The sequence below is a fragment of the Lactuca serriola genome, chromosome 9 (genome assembly GCF_051521515.1).
Source record: "Lactuca serriola cultivar US96UC23 chromosome 9, Lser_US96UC23_V15, whole genome shotgun sequence".
NCBI classification, from domain to species: Eukaryota; Viridiplantae; Streptophyta; class Magnoliopsida; order Asterales; family Asteraceae; genus Lactuca; species Lactuca serriola.
Genome location: NC_136416.1, coordinates 79,590,222 through 79,613,901, shown reverse-complemented (window position 1 = coordinate 79,613,901; position 23,680 = coordinate 79,590,222). Strand labels below are relative to the sequence as shown.

The following is a 23,680-nucleotide window of genomic DNA, read 5'->3' as shown; positions in this document are numbered from 1 at the left end:
TTTGAGTATTTAAAATCACCGCGACCGTGCCATTATGTAGATACTTTTGAAATATTTTTACGAATCATAAACCCGACGCCACGTAAATCAAGACAAATTAATAAGTAAATAAATAAATAACAATCAAAAGTAAAAGCCTTTACTTGTGTTTGAGGATATTAAGTCCAACCCCACTTTTTATGCTGGGATATAGTTTTGTAGTTTTATACACATTCATGTGTAGTCTCTATCACGTGACCCTCTCCTTCATCTTCTTCTTTTTCTGTTAAAAGCAAAGCGTCCCAGACATCCTTCCATTGTTGTTACATGACCACCCACACTCACCATTCTCCTCCTGTTTCTCAGTCGAGCAAACCGTCATACACCCCAACCACTCGTTGATTTCCATTGCTTGATATCTTCCCGCACTACCGAGAAACACCACCACCAAAGGTGGTGTTGCCGCTATGTAACCAACGGGAACCATAACGGTTCTCCCTATCTTGCCACCGATCGAAGCTATCAGACACAACCCAAAACCACCTTCATTTGTTACTTTCTCACTTCTCCGGCGAAGAGAGCCACCACTGTCGGCTGTGGCAGCTCCTCCACCTCCCGACGTCATGACCCATCACCAGAAAACACCCTTCCCAAACACCTTCGGACCATAACTTTGCACCTCCCTGCCCTTTCTCTCGTCCAGTTCACCTGAAAAGAAAGGAAACGAAGGCAGCAAAGCTGCCATTGCAGGTCCGTCACCACCCACCGTTGGCAAAACCCATTTCACCTCCAACCACCGCTGTGACTACTGGAACGCCTCCATACCGACATCTACCACCTGAAACCGCCTTGCGTTCTTTCCCTCTCGTCAAATCCATCTGAACAGGAAAGCAAACGCAGCAAGGCAGCCATTGCCGCCCTCCGTCGTCCTTGTTGTGGAGTCCCGGACGCCACCGCCATCACCGAGCTGCTGCTGCCCAGTCACCCTAGCAATCACCGGCCACTGTAAGTCCGAATCACCACCACCATTTGTAACCTTTGTATATGATTCCTCCGGTAACGACATGTCGATGCGAACCTGAAGTGGGTCTCGTATTTTCTTTCGCGTTCTGTAACATGACTTAAATTTGTTTAAATTAAACCCTCCACTGTTAGAATTGTATGACATTGGCCCCTCTTGGAGATTCGATTTTCATATGAAGCCAAACTTGCACTAAAATGTCCAAGAATTGTCCCTCCACCCGAGAAACCCAGCAAACCAAGTCTCGGAACCTTAAATTAGGTTAAAATGTGCATATTAGGCCCTTGGTTTGCGAGCTGTCTGCAAGATCAGTCCATCAAGTTTGATTTTGGCAAAATCAACCCCCTATACTTTATTTATTTTAATAAAGACCACTCCATGCCTAATAATTAATACCAAAACTACCCTTTTGGTTTATTAGGTAATATAAATAAACCCGATGATTCGTTTTGAGGGCACGGGACGTCACGAAACGGCTTTCACAAAAAGTTTCACCCTCGAGCCTCGTTCACGCTTCAAGGGTGAGTGTTACGGCCCCTTTTTGTGTTTTATTATTATTATTTTTTTTTTTTTGGAGGGGGGGGGGGGGGGGGGGGGGGAATACGTGTGAAATATATATAAATATATTTTCCGGTTATGAAATATGTTTATAAACATGCTAAATATATATATCGGTTATGGAATACGCATATAAAAAAAATATATCTAGTTTTAATACTTATTATTGTCAAAATAATGTATTATAAACCGATTTCTTTACAATATACATGCGTTTAAAAATATTTAGTCATGTGCATAACTTATTTTACTTACATCAAGCATGTACAAACATATTTATTAGTTATATATGTACAAATTATAACAATCATATCTTGGAAATTATTCATCCATGTGAGGAAACATTTTATCTATTTAAGCGAGTGACATACATTTTTACGGATTTATCGAACTTATTCAGCTTTTATAGTGAAACTTTACCGTATAACCTAGTTAATGGCTTCTATAGTGAGACAGTATTCATTACCTAAGTTTAATCACTTAGTATTCCCATTTAACAATAACCATTAATCTTCGGAGCGAGATACATATGTATAGATCTATACGGGTTGACACCCCCACCTGCGGTTGCTAGCTACAACCTCGACTGATCAATCGAAGCGGGTGAATATTTATCTTTGGTATAACTACGACGTCTAATGAATCGTTGTGCAGGGATTATAACTGGTCACATAGCTCGGTTATAGGACTCACTATAGGCATTAACCAGACTCTTTAACTAGAAACCACGGATTCTGTTTCTCTGTGTATCAAGCATTTTAAGTATGGACTTACTTATGGTATAACTCTTTATCAAGCATTTTAAGTATGGATTTACTTATGGTTTAACTCTTTAACAAGCATTTTAAGTATGGGTTTACTTATGGTTTAACTCTTTATCAAGCATTTTAAGTATGGGTTTACTTATGGTTTAACTCTTTATCAAGCATTTTAAGTATGGGTTTACTTATGGTTTAACTCTTTATCAAGCATTTTAAGTATGGGTTTACTTATGGTTTAACTCTTTATCAAGCATTTTAAGTATGGATTTATCTATGGTTTATCTATTTATCAAGCATTTAAAGTATGGATATACTTATGATTTATCTCTTTAACAAATATTTCAAGTATAGATATATTGGCGATTTAACTCTTTATCAAACATGGTTTTAACCACAAAAGAAATACTTTCTAGACTTATGAAGTATCATTACTGCGATTAGCAGAAAACACTTAACTCTCACCAACCTTTGTGTTGACCCTGAAATCACATGTATTCTCAGGAGATCAGTAAACCAGCGTTTAACGGAAGATTTGTTCATGGATTTTCGGGCAATCTAGTCTTATTTAGTTTTTGTTATGTCGACCTACTTGTTAAGGTGAATTTATGAACCTATTAATATATGTATGAAACTTAAATTTGAACTTTAAATTTGAATGTAACTGCTATGTTGTTATTGTTGTAGCTTGTGATGTATATTCAATTTACTTGGGATCCATGAACTAAGTCGCACAGCCCGACGTATTCCGCCGCCTCGGCCGGGGGTGTGACAGATTGGTATCAGAGCTAAATTGGCTATAGAGAACTCTTATCCTCGAAAGAGGAAATACAACTATAGCTACCGGCTCCTAATAAAAGTATTATTAATAAATATACTACTTCTTTACTACTCATGGGAGAGGCAGCTGGTTTGAAAGGCTGCTAGGGTTACTGCACTTCAAAACGGATTAGTTGCCACAATGGTCCTAGCCCCCGGTGTTTCCTATCTGACTCTCATATGTGCTTAGTAGTCTTGGAGTACAAACCAAAAATTTAATAATACTACAAACCTCACCAACAATAATATATATAAGAGTTATATATTTACTCTGACCCGCGATGAGAACACTTAATAAAAATTCTGACATGCCTTCAACTAAAGCGACCAACTCAATCCTTTAGGTCAAAAGCCTCAACTAAGGTTAGTATCGTGCATAGGCCATACCATAAATAAACCTGGAACGCGCGTCTATGTTATTTATGGTCAGGCTGGTGAACAACCAACCTTGAGCGACGAGTTTGACAGACTACAATGGTTGAGAGCTTTAGAGATTGAAGGATGTTCTCAAGACTCGATACATATATTTAATACCTAACATCCATGTATCAACTCCCAGACAACACATATATCTAAAAAAAAATCATAAAATACTTAAAGGTCTGGGATAACATCCAGATTTTCCCGATTTACCTAAATTCGAGAAGAACAAAGGACCAATAGTTCTACTACCTTTGTGGCAGAGAAACCTATAGTTCCCAGTCGATCATTCAGTATTCTCCAAACTTCTATCTCCCCTACCTTCCAAATATGACAAGGATCCATCCGAAGACAAACCATCTATAGAATCCACTAAAGGGGAGGTATCTAAATAAGAGAAGGGAACGACCGAAGGTAACCAACCAGCTGAAGAAAATATGAAATGAGAAGGACTAACAGATGAAGAGTCCACCATTCAAATGCCACCAGTGTACTGCATCTACTAATAATTATAGATGGAACGCCCTACATGGATGCTCCTACAAAAAGGATTCCACCTCATTCTCAAAGTTGTACTTCCATCTAAAGGAAACAAATTTTGTCGCAAGAGTCAGGTGTGACTGCCTATACATCCCGTTTCAATGAGCTCGCTAACCTCTGTCCAGGAATAGTAAACACGGAATACAAAAGGATTGAAAGTTACATCAGGGGACTAAGTCCCACGATTCTAGGTCTACTTGATGTGTCCAGGACCACTACCTTTGATGGTGCTAAGCAATTGGCGTATCATTTGACTGAACATGATCTTCGTCCGAGTACCACAACCCAACAAACGAGATAGAACCATGCAAAGAGTAAGAAGAGGAAATACCCAGAGAAGTCCAAAGGAAACTTCAAACTCCTGAGGCCCAAATCAGAACCTATGACCATCAACGCCACAAGCCCAAACACTCCCACAATGGAACACTTCCCCAATGCACTAAATGCAACTTCCATCATGATGGGAATTGTAGGGATGTAATCTACAAAAATTGTAATAAGAAAGGTCACATCTCGAGGTACTATAGAAAAACCTCAACCACTACAGTAGGAGGAAATCGAAATCGCTATGGATGCAACCAATCAAGGCATTTTAAGAAGGACTACCCGAAACTGAAGAATCAGAGTTGCAAAGGAAGAGCACTTATGACTGGGACAGGAGATGCTCACCATGACCCAACTGAGATTACCGGTGTGTTTACTACCAATAATATTTATGTTTTTAGTAGTAGTAAACCTTAATACTGATAGAAACTTTAATGATCGTAGGTTTAGAAACATGATAAAACGTAAATTCTACACACTTAATAAAACTTACACGCTAGGAATTATAATCGGCCAAGAAGAATGCACCTTAGATATACTTACCAATTTCCTTCTCATCCTAAATAACCATGTCTTTCACATCGGCATAATACCCATGACCATTGGAATTTTTGATGTGAGCATCAGAATGGAAAAGTAGGGGAAACAAGAAAATCAAGAAAGGAAGAAGACACAACAAGAAATCCAACGAAGGAAGATACGGAGTACGAAATAGAAGGGGAAGAAAGCGAAACAGAATTTGAAACAGAAAGCGAGCTAAACAAGGAACCCGATTACACCATGGCGAACATTGCCGAACTATAAATGGAGACATACAAAAAGAGAATTCGAGAAAGCGAGCTAAACAAGGATCTTGATAACACCATGGCGAACATTGCCGACCTATCAATGGAGGCGTACAAAAAGAGAACTCGAGACAACACCGGTACGGGGCTTGTGCAACCTACCATACCCGCCACTGCCATATTTTAACTTAAGGGGCACATCCTTACAGCATTAAAGGAGACTCCTTTCATCGGAAAGGATCATTAAGACGCCTATAAGTATCTAGATGAAGTCAACGACATTGCCAACTACTTTAACATTCCAAATGTACCAAGAGAAATAGTGTTGTTGAGGATGCTCCCTGTCACTTCCAAGGGAGCTGCAAAGGATTGGCTAAAGGCACTTCCACCAGGTGCGGTAACAAAATGGGCAAGGATGCGTGAATTGTTTTTGGAACAGTTTTGGCCACCATCCAAGGTGGCTAAGCTCAAAAAGGCCATCTCCAATTTTGAACATCAAATGGGGGAGTCGCTGTATGAAGCATGGGAACGCTACAAAGGTTTAATTAGGAATTTCCCACAAAATGACCTAAATGTATAACAAGAAGTGTCGATCTTTTATGATGAAGTGAACGTCACTACTAGACAACTCCTTGACTCTCAAGGCCCCTTAACAAATAAAAATCCGACAGAAGTTAAGGAACCAATTGAAAATTTCTCTAAGCACTCTAGAGAATACCATAATCCGATGAATGATGTAACGAGGGGATCAGTTAATGTAGCTTCGGAAGATATGTTGGCGGTTATGGCAATGTTGCACAACATGGATAAGAGGATGACTAATATGGATCAAACAATCCATGCTATTCGGGTTGGGTGTGAAAACTGTAACAGGCCACATTTGACTAGAGATTGTGAACAAAAAGGAAAAGGCTTTTACCAAAAAGAGGAACCACAGGCTAAAAAGAAATCCGACTTTGAATCAATGTTCACACGATTTCCAGCCGTTTCTGAAAAGAGGCATGAGGGAACTGAAGCAACACTTAAGGAACACCAAATAATGATGAAAGAGCAACAAGCTATGATCAAGGAAAAATATGAGATGATGAAAAACCAGCAAGCATTGTTTAGAAATCAACAAGCTTTGATCCTCAATATAGAAAAACAACTTGGGCAACTAGCTATGCAGTTCAATGAAAGATCACCGAGAGGACTTCTGGGAAATACCAAACAAAACCCGAGAGGAGATCACATCCAAGCCATCACCACTAGGATTGGAAAAATTATTACTCATTTGACTTGCTCTGCTGCAATGCTAAACATGCTACCGAAGATGAGAGGATCATCAAAAGTAGTACTGAATGAAACTTGCTCTGCTACAATGCTAAACATGCTACTGAAGAGGATGGGGGATCCAGGAAGCATAACTTTACCATGCCAAATCGGGAATCTAGCAACCAATCTTGCTCTACCGACTCTGGAGCAAGTGTCAACTTGATGCCATAATCATTCTTAAAAAATCCTTATCTTCCCAAACCAAGACCGGTCCGCATGGTTATCCATCTATCTAATAAAACTATGACCTTTCCAAGGGGTATTTTTGAAGACCTATTAGTTAAAGTTGACAAGTTCGTTTTTCCCGCGGATTTCATTATGTTGGATATGGAGGAAGACGAGCAAGTCCTTATCACCCTTCGAAGTCCATTCTTGAGTACTGCCCGAGCTTTAGTTGATATAAGAGAGTCCAAACTCATTCTAAGAGTAGGATAAGAAGCGGTTACATTTGAAGTCAATCGGACAATTCAACATTCAAGGATAAGTGATGATACGACATTTTATGTTGATGTGCTAGATAAATTACTTGAAAAGAGCTAGAAGGGTGGAAAGAAAAAGAGACCGAGGGATTTATGGTGCTTAAGGAAGAGAATTTTGATCCCGAATTGGATATACAAGAGTTGGAGAAGCTATTAGAAGAAAGTGATTATGATGAAGCCATAAAAGAGGCAGAAGAGGCAACATGACGTGGTGATGGGAACACGTCATGGCAAAGTTTTTTTCACGAACAGGAATTAAAAGTTGCGACACCACAATGTGGCAAGATGCCTACGTCGTGGTAACTGAAGAAAGGCAGAAAATCGAGCTGAAAGCCCTCCCTGAACACCTGGGGTATGCATTCTTGGAAGAAGGACAACAAAAACCAGTAATCATAGCTTTCGATCTTGAAACACATGAAAAAAAATGCCTCATAAAGGTAATAAAGAAAAGACAAGGTGCTATAGCATAGAAGATCACTGACATCAAGGGGATTAGTCCAGCCTACTGTTCTCATAAGATCAACTTAGAAGAAGGAGAAAAGCCCATTGTACAACGCCAAAGAAGACTTAACCCAAATATGCAAGAAGTGGTTAAAAAGGAGGTTATTAAACTTTTAGATGCTGGTATCATTTATTCAATCTCCAATAGCCCATGGGTGAGTCCGGTACACTTTGTACCTAAGAAAGGAGGAATGACAGTAGTCACTAATGAAGAAAATGATAATCCCAGGAAGAACAGTAACCGGGCGGCGCGTTTGTATCGACTATCGAAAACTTAATGATGCTACATGCAAGGATCACTTTCCACTACCATTTATCGATCAAATGCTCGAAAGGCCATCCGGTCATCTCTACTATTGTTTCCTTGATGGTTTCTAGAGGTACTTTGAAATTCCAATTGACCCAAAAGACCAAGAGAATACCACTTTTACATGCCCAAGTGGAATATTCGCATATAGACGCATGCCTTTTGGGTTATGCAATGCACCAGCTACTTTCCAAAGGTGCATAATGGCTATCATTCACGACATGATCGAGAAATTTATGGAGGTCTTTATGGATGACTTCTCGGTTTTTAGGTCATCTTTTGAAGATTGTTTGTCCAATTTGGATTTAATGCTAGCTAGATGTTAGAAGACTAAACTTGTCCTTAATTAGGAGAAGTGCTAATTCATGGTAAAAAAAGGAATTGTGTTAGGACATAAAGTCTCAAGGAAGGGAATAGAGGTGGATAGAGAAAAAGTTGATACTATAGAAAAATTGCCACCTCCAACAAACGTAAAGGGGGTAAGGAGCTTTCTAGGCCATGTAGGATTTTACCGCCGCTTCTTTAAAGACTTTTCAGAGATCACAAGGCCATTAACTCAACTTCTTTTGAAGGATGCCCCATTTGACTTTTCTAAAGAGCATCATGAAGTGTTTCAATTGTTGAAGGAAAAGTTAACTAGTACCCCTATTATGATAGCTCCAAATTGGAGCCTTCCTTTTGAGCTAATGTGTGATGCTAGTGACTATGCGGTGGGAGCTGTTTTAGGTCAAAGGGTTGATAAACATTTTCAACCTATCTATTATGCAAGCAAAACTTTGAACCCAACTCAAGAAAACTACACTACTACCGAGAAGGAGCTACTAGCGGTGGTGTATGCGTTCAATAAATTCCGTCCATATTTGGTTTTGTCGAAGACAATAGTTTTTACTGACCATTCTGCCCTTAAGTATCTATTTGCTAAACAATATTTTAAACCAAGATTGATACGTTGGGTCTTGCTTCTACAAGCATTTGATATTGAAATAAGGGATAAGAAGGGAATGGAGAATGTGGCTACCGATCATTTATTAAGATTAGAGAACCCGCATTTAGAGGAAATGGAAGAAAACAAGTGTAACATCTGGATTCCCAGGTATATTAAATATGTGTTTATTTTGAGATCCATGGAGCGACTCGACGAGTTGAGAGACCAACTCGTCAAGTAGAATCGTGTTTGGCCATGTGGGATTAGTAACATACTCGACGAGTCTAAGAGTCAACTCGCTGAGTAGACGTTGAGTAATGAAACCCTAAATCCCCGGGTTTGGGGGCCTATTTAAGGACACTCATAGCCTCATTTGCTGCCTACCTTCACTGAGAGAAACCCTAATCAGCCTTTGAGATAACAGATAGAGTGTTGAGCTAATATTGAATGTTTTGGTGCATCTTTGGAGGAGAAGAGAGCTAATATTAAGTGTTTGGGTAGACCTCATATCATTGGAGTTTAGGGCTTTTTCCATATAATATTGGGACTTTGAGAGTATTGAGTCCATATTGAGATTGGACATCAGATCTGGACTATGTGAGGTCCCTAGAGTCCAAAGGTCTCTACTTGATTCAGCCACAATAGAGCTTTTGAGTGAAAAACCCTTAATAGAGCATGTTCTTGGCATTTCAAGCCCTAAGTTCCATGCATGGACGTAAAGCTCGTGACTTTATGTGATAAACGAGCCCTGAGAGCATAGATCTAAAGTTTTGGAAGGTTTTCTGCCTTGAAATCGTCTAAATGAGAAATGAGTCTGAATGGACTCACCGAGTCGATGAGCAGACTCGACGAGTCGGTTAGGGTTTGTCCCTATAAGCTTGATCATGCGATAACTCGGCGAGTTGGGAGTCAACTCGACGAGCTAAGATAGACCTTCACAAGACTTCTGAGGAAACGAGTGGACTCGATGAGTCACATAGGTGCGCTTGGCGAGTCGGGTCAAACATGGACTGTTGACTCGAGTTGACTTCTATTGACTTTAGGGTTTGGTCAAACATGAGTAATGGAGACTATGGTGGGGTAAAATGGTCTTTTACCCACTTCAAGATTTAGAAAGTGGAAGAATAGCTTTTGGTTTACTTAGAGTCGAGAATCAAGTATTTATTGAGATAATTACCCTATGTGTTAGGCAGTGGCTAGTTCGAGATTCGTGTACGAGGATAATTGCTTGCTGTCGAGGTGAGTCTTCTCACTATACTTACCATGAGTGGTATCTTTGTGTGACTGAGATGTTTTATGTGCTTACCTGTGTACCCTAATATTCTGCATTATGACTTTGTGATTTATGATGAGTATTATTATTATGAGCTTATTGAGCTGGGACCGGAGGGTCCTACTGATACATATTGACCGGAGGGTCTTATTGAGTTATAGCCTAGAGTGGCTAATGTGCTATGTATGGTATTTTGGGGAACTCACTAAGCTCCATGCTTACCGTGTTATATGTTATGTGCTTCGGGTTTTTCTTAGGATCACGGGAAGGCACCAGCTTGATTGTACACACCAGCAAACGAGTTATGTTTTGAGGAACCTGGATTTTAATCAAACAATTATGGAGTTGCGATTGTAAATTTAATAAATGAGATTTTGTGAAATGTGTTATGAGAATTATGTAATTTTAAATGAAATTTTTATTTGAAAATTTACAGTGTTACAAGTTGGTATAAGAGCCTTGGTTTGAGGGATTTAGATGCACCTTCGGGTATGTCTGGACTCAAACTAGGGATTTGAGAAAAAATTTCAAAAGAAATAATTTTTGTAAAACGAGCAAAGAGCTTCTAAGAGAAAACTGAGAAGGAGCAGTGTGTACAATCAGCTAGAGCCCGAATGGTGATTTCCCAAAATACCCTTACTTATTTATGTTATGAGTTATTACTGATACCTGCTAGAAGATAGGATAGGTGTTTCATATTTTAGGACTATAGTTGCCTGATTTGTGATGCCTTAGCCTAGGAATGTTGTTATATGTGATGTGCTTGAGTATGTGCGGAGTAAGAGTATCCAACAGGAAACTTTCAGAGAGAGAGAGCTTTGAGTAGAGGAGTAATCTAGGAGAGATACCTAGACGAGCATTGGAGGGGACAACCGAGAGAGTATTTAGATACCCGCAAGGGGTGGAGTTGCTTGAGTTCGGTGATACTTTTTGATTGTGAGTTGAGCAAGTGGAGTTGTAACCTAGAGTGGTTTCACGTGTTGGTAGAGATTATTCGATGCCCGACAGCTGCTTGCTTCATGCTTTGTGGAACTCTTGATGATGGGAGACAGCTACTAAGTAAATATGATGATATTCAGGAGGTAGATGGTTGGCGTCATAAGTAGTTCTTCAGCAGTTGATGGCAGAGAAGTGTAAGAACCTAGGAAGAGCTTAGGGAACGAACTTAGTCAGATGAGTACGCTGATAAAGGAGAGTATTCGCTAGGGGTGACCAGTTTAATGGGATTGGTGATCGAGAAGGTTGAGCAGGTACTTAGGAAATCTGGGACGATCCGTGTGGAAAGTATGAGTAGATATGGTAGGTAGTATGGGCCCATACTACTGAAAGAAGAGGACCCATACTCAAAACAGGGTGAATTCCAAAGGTTCTAAGTAGTAGAATGAGATAAGATAACATGGTTCGGGTACCATGATATGTAGCAGATCGAGAGGTGACAACATGGTTCGAGTACCATGATTCGTGGCAGTTAGTGCTTCTGGTCTTACCAGTTGTCCCGTTTTAATTGATTATATTGAGATCAGACGTGATAGAGTGTGGGTCCAAAGGGCCATATCAAACGAGTTTCATTGGAGCATACCTTGAGAGGGAAATCGAGTTAGTTTCCGATAGATTTTTGGTGAGATGCCAGTTAGAGTCGCAAGACTCAGGGATGAGTGGAGATGATGTTATTGGAGAATTGCGGTCTAAGTTGAGCAATTGACTGAAAGATGCGGTGTCATCTTCTGTGGCAAGAGTTGCGCTGTCTCCGTTTCCTGGGAAAAGCAAAGAAATAGCGAGCTTTCGGTTTCAGAGTTTGGAGGTAACCCCGTGGGGTAGCGTAGGGTTGCAACATTTTCACCAGGGTATTTTGGGCAGTATGTTGCTGCGAGGTATTTCTTATACCATGAGAGAGTCATTTTTGAGTCTAAGAAGGAAGAGAACGAGGAGGTGCCTTATTGAGGGAGGCATACTTTTAGCAGCAGTTCCAGGTGATCAAGAGGAGTATATCGGGTCAGTAGCCCTTGTTTTCTACATCGTGTGAGCTCTCTTGCTTTTATAATGATTCTAGTGGTGAAATTTTGGTCGAGGGATCAGAGGCGATCGTTAATTATTCCCGGACCAAGGGTCCGGGCTAATTTGGAACAATTCGGGTACCCGACGATGTGTCGGTCTGAGGCTTTGAGATGACTAGAGGCAGTCACGTTGGGAGGATTCTAGGATTCTTGTCTAAGTTATGGAATATTTGGAGTTGTTTGATTCCATCGGGACGATCATTGAAGTGATTATATGACACGTTCCAAGATTCAAGTCTGATATACCTAGTGAAATAGTCTATGGAGTAGATTGTTGGTATGCCAATTGGTGATGGTTCGAACCTTGAGTGGGGGAGAACTAAGTATTCTATTGAGAGGATCAGCGGTCCGTTCAAAGTGCGGTTAGAGAACTGGTTATGGAGATTCGTAGTGGACACTTGAGACCTAGGTTATTGGTGGGTGAGGCGAGGTGCAAGGCATGGTGATGTATGGGTATGTGCTCAAGGAAGGAGGAGAGAACCCACAGCATGTGGTCGTTGGCCATAAATTTGTTATGGCTAGGGATTTTTCGGGATTACAATTGTTGAGTTCGAGGCAGTTGGGTCGCCGAGTTCAGGGTGCAATAGCTGAGGTTTGCGGGTATAAGTATAGATTGTGATTTATACTCAAGAAAGGATAACAGTTGATTTGTCAACCAATCTCAGAGTCGGTGTGAGTAGTTTGTATGGCTGGTGATCAGTAGAGGGTGGAGCTTTGGATTTTCGTCAACGTGTTTTCCGTTATTGATGATTCCTCTGTGTTTCAACTTGTGAGATGGGTATGTTTCAAAGTTACAAGTTGTGCAAGAAGAAGATCGGTTGTGAGATTCTGAGAGGGTACATTGCGATATCTAAGTATGAGATCAGTGGATAAGGCAAGACATCGTGAGGTTCTGTGATGGTGTAACAAGGTATCCGAGTATGATGTCCTAAATTTCAGAGTATTTTTAGTCTTGAGTTTGAGATGGAAAGTGGTGTATCAAGTATCCATGTGGGAGCCCTTCGGCTATTTGACATCGATCGAGATTATCTAAAAATGTGAATTGTAGCGAGAAAGGATTTTTGTCATGGCAGTTGCCGTCGGGAGTAGTGATGCTTATTTTGGATGGGTGTGTGTACCTATATATGCTGGGACGTGAAGCATGAGTTAGTGAACGTAGTTTGGTGTTGACTTGAGGATGAGATCGTGGGGTGGTAAGAGAAAGTGTTGTAAGACTTCGGGGAGCTGTAGCATCCATGGGTTAGTGCGAGAGAGTGTAGCGATACTGCAGGAAGCCGTAGAATTCACCAGTCAGCGAGAGGGTGTGGTGATACTGCGGGGAGCTATAGTATTTACCAAACAATGAGCGAGGATTGTGAAACTGCGGGGAGCCTTAGCTTTCACCGGCCAGAGGGAGAGCATTGTGAAACTACGGGGAGTCGTAGTTTTCATTGGTCAATGAGAGAGTATTGTGGAACTGCGGGGGAACCGTAACTTTCACCATCCAGTGAGAAAGAAAGAAGCGTTGTGAATCTACAGGGAGCTGTAGTATTCGCTAGTCAGAATAGGACGCAGAGGAGTTCCTAGGCTTGGGTAGCCTTATCACTTGAGTCTTCTGGAACCTGGTTGCCAGACCATGGGCGAGATTGGGGTCTCTGTTTTGGTCGAGGATTGTTGTATCCCGGGTTAAGGAGGGATTATCGTAAGCGGAAGGAATTGGAGAGATGGTGTGGGCATAAATTCGCAAATCGTGGGTATGGGTCGGGTATTAGATTGGAAATGAGTGGTTCCAATTCTACGTCGGGCCAGACTCTCGAGTTTGAGTTGGCTCTAGTAGTGTTTGGAGAAGGCGAAATGAGATTCCAAACTTAGAGGTGGGTTCCATTTTGAGAGGTATTGTGTGTCATCTGATGCCTTAGACCTGTGTGGGTCAGTTCCTTTGTATGAAAAGAACCGCGAGACGTATGGATATAATGAGTAGTAGACGACAGGGGTCGAGTGTGAGACGATTTTAGTTGAGGTGGTAGTATTCGCTTGGAGTAAAGCGAACTTCATAACTTTTGTGTCACACTGGGCCGAGATAGTTAGTGTGAGAAGGAAGTCAGTGAGACGTTTTGGGGTATGCAATGGGTAACCTTTGGAGCTTCAACTTTCTGGTCAGGAGATGACCTGGTGACCGGTGTTGAAAGGGATATTTGAGAAAGGAGATGAGCTTTATGATTGTTAGATGCCAGAGGATACTTCTGAGAAAGCATGATCTTTTTCTTGTGTCTGAGGACAAGGTGTTGAGAGTTCATTATTCAGATGGGTTTTGATTGCAGTACAATGGATGGGTCATTGGTGTGATATGATCCTTTCATTCCTTAGAGTATGATCTGGATTGTTTAATATGTCTAGTATGAGTGATCGGTAGCCAGTATTTGGGCATTGACTTGTTTCTATCAGTCACAACAAGAGAATCAGAGTGGCAATGTGTTATCGGGGTCTGTTATTCGAGGAGCGATGAGCATGATGATATCTTGTGATGGCGGTCGGACAGTGAGACAGGCCGCTAGAGTTTTCAAATTCTAAAGAGTCAGAAGGGGTACGACAGGGGGTCTTTCATTTTCAGGAGTTGGGAGTTCCTGTTGTGTTCATGTGTCCTTGGAAGGAAATTGTTGCGAGATATGAGATTCTTTTGATGGTGCTTCTCAGATCTTTGGGTTCGATCTTTGTATTGTTGCGGAGCGATTTTGAGGGCAAAATCTAATTCAAGTTGGGGAGAACTGTAACATCCAGATTCCCAAGTAATTATGTGTTTATTTTGAGATCCATGGAGTGACTTGACAAGTTGTGAGTCCAACTCGTCGAGTAGAATCGTATTTGGCCACGTGGAATTAGTAACCTACTCGACAAATCAGAGAGTAAACTCGCTGAGTAGACGTTGAGTAATGAAACCCTAAATCCCCGGGTTTGAGGCCTATTTAAGGACACTTATAGCCTCATTTGCTACCTCCCTTCACTGAGAGAAACCCTAATCGGTCTTTGAGCTAAGAGATAGAGTGTTGAGCGAATCTTACGTGTTTTGGTGCATCTTTGGAGGAGAAGAGAGGGACTCAATCAAGGACTAATAGGAGGCTGTTAGATCCGCTTCTGTTTCTTCCAAGAGCTTCTGTGAAAGGTAAAAAGGTCTTACCTTTCTCATTTTGTTGGGTAGACCTCATATCATTGGAGTTTAGGGGTTTTTCCATATAATATTGGGACTTTGAGAGTATTGAGTCCATATTGAGATTGGACATTAGATGTGGACTATGTAAGGTCCCTAGAGTCCAAAGGTCTCTGCTTGATTCAGCCACAATAGATCATTTAAGTGAAAACTGTGACATCCCAAAAATCACGGCCAGAAAAGACCGGTTTTGTTTATACTTTATTTCAAAATCAGAGTAATCTTTTAATAAAAGAGTTGCGGAATTTGTCCCAAAACAATATTATGATAAAGATTTATCAAAAGCATTTCCGTAGAAATGTATTTCATTAAAAAGACTCGGGATGTCATGTTCGATACAGTACATAAGTATAAACAATACAACATAGGCCTTACTACATTATTCCGTATTTACAGGCCTAAAATCTAGAGGTGGCAATCGTGTCGTGTCGTGTCGGGTTAGTGTCGTGTCGAAACACTAAACGAGTTGAAAGTGCTTGACCCTAACCCGACCCATTTAATTAACGTGTCGTGTCGTGTCAACCCGTTTATTTTCGTGTCGAGTTCGTGTCGGGTTTCGGGTTACGGCTATACCTTGAAATATATCGTGTCATGTAAGGTTAAAAGATTGAGCATGTTGAAAGAGTAGGAGTTGGGTAGGCGAAAAGGTAAAACTAATAGTTTGGAGGCATAATAGATGAAGTCATAGCAAGTTTAGATGACAAAATTAAAAGATTGAAAGTTTGGGATGCGGATGACAAGGTCACTAGGATGTGAGAGTGATGAAAGAGACTGGGTAGTTTGGAAGAGAATGGAAAAACTAAAATGAAGTCTTGATCTAGACGGCTAAATCATTTCAACATTACAAAACAATTCAATTCGAAGGTTTTCTTTTACTTATGGTTTTGGTTTTGTATCTTTCTAGTTTATTTAAATAATTCAAAAAAACTTGCATATAAATAAACGGGTCATATTCGAGTTGAAATTCTCAACCCTAACCTTACCCATTTAATTTTCATGTCGTGTCGTGTCAACCCGTTTATTTAAACGGGTTGAAATATCTTACCCAAACCCATTTATTTCGTGTCGGGTTCGTGTCAGGTTTCGTGCCGTGTCAATTTTTGCCACCTCTACTAAAATCCATTAATCTCTCACCCCAAGACATCACATCTATGCTCATGCGCCACTACCTGTAATACAAGAAACTGAGTGGGTCAGGCTTGGGAGCCTGGCGAGCACATAGGGTTTTCAACCCACAATAAATAAGTTTATTAACTTTATTAAATTAAACAACCCGATTACCCGTTCCCTTTATCCTCACATTACGTCCCTAAGCATCTATCATAAGGGACCTACCCTAAGGATTATCATCGGGACAGACACTACTGCTAAGGGGATTCCTCAGCAATAAATGTCCTTAAGGAAACCATGTGGGGGATGGAGTACATCTGGTGAGCACACAGTTCAAATAAACACACAGTTCAAATAAACACCTACAGGTTGCGAGCCTGCTAGTGTTCCACTGGACTGTCTAGAATAGTCTGTGGTCGTCATCTATACTCCGCTAGATGACTGGATCATCATTAACATCTATAACGAGGCCTCTCATTATTTTATTTTGTCACACAGCAACTATTACATCTACCCATGTTTTACCCAACACATTTTGTAGATATAAAATACATATACAGTTTAAATCATTGAAAACATGTATAAAACGTTCATCCAGCATAGATAGCAAGTATTGAGATAATATGCACACATAGCAAGTAATTTATATAAAATACTTCATATCTAAGTGTAAGCTAAAAGTAACTATGCACTCACTTGAGAAAGTGGTGACTCGGTACTCGGACAGTGCTTCGTTTACTTTAAAATAATTTCCTTTGACGAAACCTAGTATTATCACCACTAGATTTTAGTCTAATATTACCGTGACTAATTATTAGTCTTATTATTATTATTATTATTATTATTATTATTATTATTATTATATAAGTGTTTAAACAATACTTTCCAACCACTATGTATAGACAGGGGCCAGACATAAAACACCGGAGGGCAAGACCATTTTGGCGTATATCACTTCTTAAATCCAACAACCCTATGCGGCCTTTTAAACCAGATTCCCCGTACCGTGAGTAGTTAAAAAGATATTATAACGACACTTATATAAGTCATAATAATAGCTCAAATATTTATTACAAATTTATAATAACAATACTAATTTTAAATATAAACTATATTTAAAATAGGGTAAGCATAACTTACTTACAAGGGGATTTTAGCTAGGAGTCGGGCTCTGCAGGGGCAGAACTTCGTCGCTGAATCTTTCTAAGAAAGATTCGTGCAGCGCTTCAGTGCTCACCTTACTATACTAAAACTACAGAAAGAGAAGTCGAATCACGAGGGACCGAAACGCTTGGGGGATAAGGAGAGAAAGACTCTTGAATCAAGAGAATGGTGCAAGAAATATGAGAGCCCAAGCCTCTTATTTATAGTAATTGAATTTACAAAAACTACCCTCCATAATTACTTAATGACCTTATAGTTATATAAACAACTAAACGCCCCTTTATAATACTATTTTAAATGGATTTAATGATATTTGTACTAAACTAATGTCGAAAGAACTCAACATTAGTCTTATAATGACCGCATCGTCGATACCTTTCTAATGATATATACATATGTATATATATATATATATATATATATATATATATATATATATATATATATATGTGTGTGTATGTATATATGATTTATACTTTATTTTAATACGTAAATATGCTATTATAATTTGTAACTCGTTCATACGAACTCCGTTTTTGACGTTATTTATATCCACGCATAGGTGGAGACGTACTCTACAACTTTCGTTTAGACTCCGTCGGCTAATTTTGACTTTATTTTTAAAGTTGTATTTTTAACAGGCCGGGACAGGATTGGTCCGTTAAAATCTCATAACTTCTTTATCCGATGTCCATTTTCGTCTGTCTTTTTATCGTTACGCTACTAATAACGAGATCTTTGATTCTCGTTTAGGTTGTGTCGGCTAAAAACCGCTCGATCTAAAACTCGAACTTCGGATTGTACACCGCTATGCCGAAACTTCGAAAAATCATAACTTCCTCATACGAAGTCAGATTTGGGCGTTCTTTTTATGGACGTTCTCAGGTTAACATATTCTATGACTTTCATTTAGATTACTAAGGCTAAAAGTCGCTCTATCATAAATTCGCTATGTACGTCTTCGCGGTGTCGTGCCGGTTCCGTCGCTAAACCTCGACGGGTCATAACTTCTTCGTTATAACTCAGATTTCGGCGCTCTTTATATGTACGGAAACCTAGTGACATATACTACAACTTGGTTCAAATTATTTATAAGCTTCTGTCGAAAAGTCGTTTTCGACACTTATTGCCTCTAATTTGACTAGCCCGGATCTGCGGGCGTTACAATTATCTACCCCTTAGGATGATTACGTCCCAGAATCATCAATGAAACAGGGATCGTATAATGACTCCATACGTCATCTATTCATCCTAGGTAATAATTATAACTTCTATATTCCTTCAAGTCTATCTCTTAGACTTATTGACTGTAAGCAGTACTTGATTGTGCACCTGCTTTCTATCTCAGTTTAGACTCCAAATCATGATCTATCGTCATGTGATGCTCGTTAGACTCAGGTCTCTTAGAGTTAAATTCCAAAATAGGCTATACCTTCCTTCATGTTCTAATGTGATATAATCACATTTTTTTTAAAATGTAGCATTTCTAGCTACAAGCAACTTTTCGTGATACCTCTATTGGTTGCTTTGATTAATTCTTCTGGCTTGAGTTGGTGCTACATCGAACTTGGTTCTCTGAACCACGTAACATACTCATCGTAGTCGGACTCAATTTGATATGACCACTAGGGTCGGAATATCAATCATCTTTTTAGTCATTACCGAAACGATGGTAATGACATACTTGAATAAAACGAAATCAGTTACTAGCTAACTTCTTGGTAACTTTGTGACTTTCCCTTATCCAAGCGTGAGTCCTGTGCTTCCGGTAGTATATGCATCTACTACCTTTCACACCTACTCATACTCGTCCCAAGTACTGTCTCGCAGTCCCCAAGTCCTAAAATCACAAAACAATTTAATACATATGAGTGTGTCCAAATAATCATAAAAATTTCCCTAGACTCTACTAGGACTTCTTCCATGTGTATCTTCAATCATTAATTCTGCTTCAACTCAGTTGGTGATGGAAATTCCAGATGATAGGAAAACTTTAGGAATTACACCAATCGTTCTATCATCCCACTAATCAAATGTGTACATTCAGATGTACCGTACTTCTCTAGACGTACTACTATTTTATCAGACGTATTCTAAAGGCAGGATTCCTCTCTTATGATATCTTCCGATAGGTATTATTCACTATCGTAATCCATTTCATTTCCTCTATTTTATCAGTCTATCATGGTTCGCATTACTTCCTGAACTTCTGCCGTTGTGATAGGTTCAGGTGTAGGCGCAACGACCGATGCATGGCCCATCACATTCTTAGGCTCAGGTTGTCATCTTCCTCTTGTTTTGTACACCCAAGCAGACGTTCGGTGTACCAAGACGAGAATTTAAGATAGGAAAGATTTTCTTTACGATAGACGTATAAATCTCCTTATTACTCTGAAACGTTACATGCTAGTTCTAATATCGTAATCGTACGCTTAGAATCCTGAACACATAAGGTTTCCAGATCCGGTTGGCAACAGACCATAGATCCGAACAAATAACAGCATATAAGGCATTTTTATAGCTATAACATAAATCATTTAGCACATAAAACATTTTAGGCATCTTTCCTAAAATAAACTAGTGCTCTTGTCTAAATTATAGCAGACCCTCATCTCACAATCATCGCTTAGCATTCTAAGTTTAAGTGTAGAAATTTCCTACAAATTCCTAGTTCTCTTAAACTAATGCTCTGATACCAACTGTGACATCCCAAAAATCACGGCCAGAAAAGACCGGTTTTGTTTATACTTTATTTCAAAATCAGAGTAATCTTTTAATAAAAGAGTTGCGGAATTTGTCCCAAAACAATATTATGATAAAGATTTATCAAAAGCATTTCCGTAGAAATGTATTTCATTAAAAAGACTCGGGATGTCATGTTCGATACAGTACATAAGTATAAACAATACAACATAGGCCTTACTACATTATTCCGTATTTACAGGCCTAAAATCCATTAATCTCTCATCCCAAGACATCACATCTATGCTCATGCGCCACTACCCGTAATACAAGAAACTGAGTGGGTCAGGCTTGGGAGCCTGGTGAGCACATAGGGTTTTCAACCCACAATAAATAAGTTTATTAACTTTATTAAATTAAACAACCCGATTACTCGTTCCCGTTATCCTTACATTACGTCCCTAAGCATCTATCATAAGGGACCTACCCTAAGGATTATCATCGGGACGGACACTACTGCTAAGGAGATTCCTCAGCAATAAATGTCCTTAAGGAAACCATGTGGGGGATGGAGTACATCTGGTGAGCACACAGTTCAAATAAACACACAGTTCGAATAAACACCTACAGGTTGCGAGCCTGCTAGTGTTCCACTGGACTGTCTAGAATAGTCCGTGGTCGTCATCTATACTCCGCTAGATGACTGGATCATCATTAACATCTATAACGAGGCCTCTCATTATTTTATTTTGTCACACACCAACTATTACATCTACCCATGTTTTACCCAACACATTTTGTAGATATAAAATACATATACAGTTTAAATCATTGAAAACATGTATAAAACGTTCATCCAACATAGATAGCAAGTATTCAAATAATATGCACACATAGCAAGTAATTTATATAAAATACTTCATATCTATGTGTAAGCTAAAAGTAACTATGCACTCACTTGAGAAGGTGGTGACTCGGTACTCGGACAGCGCTTCGTTTACTTTAAAATAATTTCCTTTGACGAACCCTAGTATTATCACCACTAGATTTTAGTCTAATATTACCGTGACTAATTATTAGTCTTATTATTATTATTATTATTATTATTATTATTATTATTATTATTATTATTATTATTATTATTATTATTATTATAATATAAGTGTTTAAACAATACTTTCCAACCACTATGTACAGACAGGGGCCAGACATAAAACACCGGAGGGCAGGACTATTTTGGTGTATAGGACTTCTTAAATCCAACAACCCTATGTGGCCTTTTAAACCAGATTCCCCGTACCGTGAGTAGTTAAAAAGATATTATAACGACACTTATATAAGTCATAATAATAGCTCAAATATTTATTATAAATTTATAATAACAATACTAATTTTAAATATAAACGATATTTAAAATAGGGTAAGCATAACTTACTTACAAGGGGATTTTAGCTAAGAGTCGGGCTCTGCAGGGGCAGTACTTCGTCGCTGAATCTTTCTAAGAAAGATTTGTGCAGCGCTTCAGCGCTCACCTTACTATACTAAAACTACAGAAAGAGAAGTCGAATCACAAGGGACCGAAATGCTCGAGGGATAAGGAGAGAAAGACTCTTAAATCAAGAGAATGGTGCAAGAAATATGAGAGCCCAAGCCTCTTATTTATAGTAATTGAATTTACAAAAACTACCCTCCATAATTACTTAATGACCTTATAGTTATATAAACAACTAATTTGTAACTCGTTCATACGAACTCCGTTTTTGACGTTATTTATATCCACGCGTAGGTGGAGACGTACTCTACAACTTTCGTTTAGACTCCGTCGGCTAATTTTGACTTTATTTTTAAAGTTATATTTTTAACAGGCCGGGACAGGATTGGTCCGTTAAAATCTCATAACTTCTTTATCCGATGTCCATTTTCGTCTGTCTTTTTATCGTTACGCTACTAATAATGAGATCTTCGATTCTCGTTTAGGTTGTGTCGGCTAAAAACCGCTCGATCTAAAACTCGAACTTCGTGCTGTACACCGCTAAGCCGAAACTTCGAAAAATCATAACTTCCTCATACGAAGTCAGATTTGGGCGTTCTTTTTATGGACGTTCTCAGGTTAACATATTCTATGAATTTCATTTAGATTACTAAGGCTAAAAGTTGCTGTATCATAAATTCGCTATTTACGTTTTCGCGGTGTCGTGTCGGTTCCGTCGCTAAACCTCGACGGGTCATAACTTCTTCGTTATAACTCAGATTTCGGCGCTCTTTATATGTACGGAAACCTAGTGACATATACTACAACTTGGTTCAAATTATTTATAAGCTTCTGTCGAAAAGTCGTTTTCGACACTTATTGCCTCTAATTTGACTAGCCCGGATCTGCGGGCGTTACAAAAACCCCTTAATAGAGCATGTTCTTGGCATTTCAAGCCCTAAGTGCCATGCATGGACGTAAAACTCGTGACTTTATGTGATAATCGAGCCCTGAGAACATAGATCTAATGTTTGGGAAGGTTTTCTGCATTGGAATCATCTGAATGAGAAATTAGTTTGAGTGGACTCGCCGAGTCGATGAGCCGACTCGACGAGTCGGTTAGGGTTTGTCCCGATGAGCTTGATCATACGATAACTCGGCGAGTTGGGATTCAACTCGACGAGCTAAGCTGGACCTTCATGAGACTTCTGAGGAAGCGAGTGGACTCGATGAGTCATATAGATGTGCTCGCGAGTCGGGTCAAACATAGACTGTTGACTCGAGTTGACTTCTGTTGACTTTAGAGTTTGGTCAAACATGAGTAGTGGAGACCATGGTGGGGTAAAATGGTCTTTTACCCACTTCAAGATTTAGAAAGAGGAAGAATAAACTTTGGTTTACTTAGAGTCGAGAATCGAGTATTTATTGAGATAATTACCCTATGTGTTAGGCAATGGCTAGTTCGAGATTCGAGTACGAGGATAATTAATTACTGTTGAGGTGAGTCTTCTCACTATATTTACCATGAGTGGTATCTTTGTGTGACTGAGATGTTTTATGTGCTTAACTGTGTACCCTAATATACCACATTATGTCTTTATGATTTATGTTGAGTATTATTATTATGAGCTTATTGAGCTGGGACCGGAGGGTCCCACTGAGACATATTGACCGGAGGGTCTTATTGGGTTATAGCCTAGAGTGGCTAATGTGCTATGCATGGTATTTTAGGGAACTCACTAAGCTTCATGCTTACCGTGTTATGTGTTATGTATTTCAGGTTTTTCTCAGGATCACGGGAAGGCACCGACTTGATTGTACACACCAACAAAAGAGTTATGTTTTGAGTATCCTGGATTTTAATCAAACAATTATGGAGCTGCGATTGTAAATTAAATAAATGAGATTTCATGAAATGTGTTATGAGAATTATGTAATTTTAAATGAAATTTTTATTTGAAAATTTATGGTGTTACAACAAGATAGGCGATGATTTCCCTGAAGAATATCTT

The 23,680-nt window shown here is 39.4% G+C and overlaps 1 long non-coding RNA gene and 1 other non-coding gene across 3 annotated transcripts; one reads left to right on the top strand and one right to left on the bottom strand.

Annotated features, from left to right (window-relative positions):
- The first annotated feature begins 202 nt into the window (after nucleotides 1-202).
- On the top strand, nucleotides 203-23,586 carry LOC145074384 (uncharacterized). 2 transcript variants are annotated; one of them, XR_013691821.1, is made up of 3 exons: nucleotides 203-984; nucleotides 1,422-1,521; nucleotides 23,449-23,586. It is a non-coding gene; the product is annotated as an uncharacterized LOC145074384 (long non-coding RNA). The 2 variants fall into 2 exon arrangements; XR_013691822.1 differs by lacking the exon at nucleotides 23,449-23,586 and adding an exon at nucleotides 2,821-2,986.
- On the bottom strand, nucleotides 5,668-5,774 carry LOC145077475 (small nucleolar RNA R71). The gene has a single exon (XR_013693218.1). It is a non-coding gene; the product is annotated as a small nucleolar RNA R71 (small nucleolar RNA).
- Nucleotides 23,587-23,680: the final 94 nt, after the last annotated feature.